A 3336-nucleotide genomic window follows, 5' to 3' on the forward strand; every position below is an offset into this window, starting at 1 on the left:
TGAGGACTGTTTCCTGTGAGAGTAGCCTACAATGCCGGTGTCTGTTTCTATAAAGTTGGGCAGTTCCAACTTTGGAAGGACAGTCTGGCGCTTCTGACTCACAGCCTGTAAGTACGTTTTTTACATTTAAAGAATTTGCCACTGACGATTCAAACGCGAGTTTTGAGCAGTGTAGAGTAGCGCTTGTTGTTTGTCGTTTCTCTGATCACAAATGCAGACATGGTTTTATGTTCACGCGGCGCGATACGCAAGGCGTAAAAAGACAGTATAAATCATTATAATCAGTAATTATGTCCCCACTGGATGCAACAAATGCCTCGTTTGTAATGGGTTTTATTGGTGTTGTCTCATCGCGCCGGGACACGGCATCACAGTATGGTAAGGGGCGTAACATTTCCGCCAATCACAACGCACTGGATAGCTGGCCAATCAGCGTACACCTCGCTTTTCAGACCGATGAGCTTTGTAAAAATCAACGTGTTTCAGAAAGGCGGGGCATAGAGGAGCAGCAATAAAGTACATTATGTAGAAAATAATGTGTTTTTTAACCTTAAACCACATAAACACATTGCATTACACCAAATACACAACATAATATTATTTTTAGCAACATCATATGACCCCTTTAAAACCATTTAAAACATGTCCAACCATTTAACAACATACTGGTAACCAGTCTAACATTTTCTTGATCAAATGTAAAGCTCATTATATATTTGATGTTTTTATGTTTTCTGTCAAAACTTTGAGATGTGCACAGCATTCACTTTGAATCAAGTACTGAGTGAACATGCCACAGTCAGATGAAGGAAAAACTGAAACACAGCCTTCATGTCTCCCCATGGCAACTCATCCAAACATTCCTTGGGTTTGGAGTTGCATGATCCAATTCCCATTCCTTCCTAATCCCTTTTAAAACATAATTACCAGCCAGTAATTAAACATTTATATGATATCAATGGCTGCAGAAGATCATTAAAGTCGTACAAGAAAGTAAACATCTTGATTCCACACGTTGCTCACAGACAGCCTCTCTCTTTCTCTCTCGGTGTCCCTCAGGACTTTTTTCCATTAACCCACCCTACTGATGCTCTTTCACTGTTTCCAGCCTCACCTAAGCTGCCAAGAAAAGAAATTACAGCAGAACACTGTCTTTCCAAACCACTGGGGTTGACTTTGTTTTTAACAGAGATTCTGAGATCTTCGTGGTGCCAAAGCTGGACCTGATTACATATCAAGAGCACCCAGGAAGGCTGAGCTGGCATGATATTGCTCTGTTTCTGTGGAGTTCTGCTGGAGGATAAACAGTTATGAGGTGGGAAAACCAGTTCTCTGAGGAGCACAGATAAGAGCTTGTGGAGAGAGGCTGTGGGCAAACATAACAAGCTGTATGAAGTTCTCCCCACTCCGTCTAATCTTGCCGTCTGCATAACTCCAGTGCGCCGTAATGCCTCGGCCCTCTAAAAATAGGTCTCAGGACCATGCTCTCATTTTAAAGAGGAAAAACAGCCAAAGCATTTAAAATAAAGATCAGAGTGCAAAAAATATGACTGAGCCTCAGAAGTGTGACTATTTCTTCATTTCAGTGGCTTATGTTAATATTTTGACAACATGAAAAAGGGATAAAAAATACAGTTCTGTGCTAAAGAAAGTGCACAGATTTCAGATATGTGGGCATTTTGATACTTTATTTGGATGATATTCATGAGTAAAGATGATATAATTTACTAAACAACAATGAACATTGTTTTAAAAAGGTATACTTATAATCAGCTTTTCATTCATTTATATCTCCAGTTATTCTACATTTTCTGGTAATATGAACATTATTAGGCATGAGAAACAAGACTGATATTAAAAATCAAGTCAGAAATCAAACTTGACTAAAAGAATAAGAGTTAAACTTAAGTGTGACTTACCCTTGCTGTTTTAGTGTGAGCTGACACACTCCTCTGCAGACTCAAATCTGCTTGTGTTACGCAGCAGTGCTCCGATCCGTCTGTCTGTCAATTCCTCAACAGCTGCCTTCCATAAATCTGATTCTGGATCAGTCTCAGCACGGACTCCCCACCCCACCCCCCAAACTTCCTCTCAGGGTCTCACATATCCTTCAGAGGTCTCTACACCTCGTGTTACGCAAATGCAAGACTTTAATGATCACTTAAGAGGTGATTCATTAGCGAGACCCGTAAACACCAGTAGTTAGCTGTGTTGTTTCTTAGGGGTTGGGGGAGGGAGGAGTAGAGCGAGCGGGAAGAAGGAAAAAATGACTGCCAAGAGAGAATTACAGAGCGTTTTCTGCACTTGTTTGACTTTTATGAATGTGAGTCACTTTCTAAGCATGAGCTCCGGACAGGAAGCTAAAGTTAGTGGCTTCGCTCACTGAGAATCTGCTTGTCTGTTGTACAGCAATTCTTTCTCTATAAAGGCGGGTCACACTAAAACAGGATGGAGTATTATTAGATGCATATCTGACAGCAGCAGAGGCTTCAGGCTTGTTATGTTCATGAGCTTTGTGTTGTCTCTCTTACAATAGTTTACGTAGTTAATGAGTCAGAATGTCTCCTCATGAAAATTGTTATAAAACAACCCCCAAATCTAAGAATCCAGAGATGGAATAAAAGTTCCACACTGTTATGATAGATCTAAGTGCACTGAGAAGATGTGTGCTGATATTTTGTAAGTAGACTTATCAGACTTTTGATTTTCACCTTATGGAAGGTAAAAATGTAGTGTTGTTTTCATGTGGGCCAGTAAGGAACCACCTGCAAACACTCAAAACACACTATAGTAAACCACTGGTAACCACTTAGAATAGCAGTGCATAGAAATGTTATAGTATAGTGTCAGTGACTTTTGAATGGGCAGTACTCTCATTTTGGTTTCTGTTAGATATTTTTTATGTTTTTAAAAGAAGCCTCCTTATGCTCAACAATGCTGCATTTATTTGATCAAAAATAAACTAAAAACAGAAATATTGTGAAATATGATTACAATTTTAAATTATTACAAATGATTTGTTAAATTATTATTAAATTTTTTTTTTACTGTTTTCTATTTTAATATATTTTGAAATGTAATTTATTCCTGTGACGTAAAGCTGAATTTTCAGCATCATTACTCCAGTAATGTTGAAAACAGTTGTGCCGCTTATTTTTGTAGAAACTCAGTCAAAGTTTATGCTGGATGGCGCACATCCTGTGGTTGGAGGCACAAATGTGTAATGATAAGACAAACAGCTGACCACATCCATTAAAGGGGTCATATGATGCGATTTCAATTTTTCCTTTCTCTTTGGAGTGTTACAAGCTCTTGGTGCATAAAGAAGATCTGTAA

The 3336-nt window shown here is 38.8% G+C and overlaps 1 protein-coding gene across 1 annotated transcript in view; it reads right to left on the reverse strand.

The window, feature by feature from the left end:
• LOC107699809 (gamma-sarcoglycan-like) overlaps window positions 1-2080 on the reverse strand; it is an 11887-nt gene extending 9807 nt beyond the window's left edge. Inside the window, exon 1 of the mRNA XM_016501203.1 lies at window positions 1920-2080. The gene's annotated coding sequence lies outside the window, so the exon portion shown is untranslated. The remainder of the gene's footprint in view (window positions 1-1919) is intronic.
• Between the last annotated feature and the right edge of the window lie 1256 nt (window positions 2081-3336).

The sequence above is a fragment of the Sinocyclocheilus anshuiensis genome, unplaced genomic scaffold (genome assembly GCF_001515605.1).
Source record: "Sinocyclocheilus anshuiensis isolate Anshui unplaced genomic scaffold, SAMN03320099.WGS_v1.1 scaffold194, whole genome shotgun sequence".
In the NCBI taxonomy this organism is placed as follows: Eukaryota; Metazoa; Chordata; class Actinopteri; order Cypriniformes; family Cyprinidae; genus Sinocyclocheilus; species Sinocyclocheilus anshuiensis.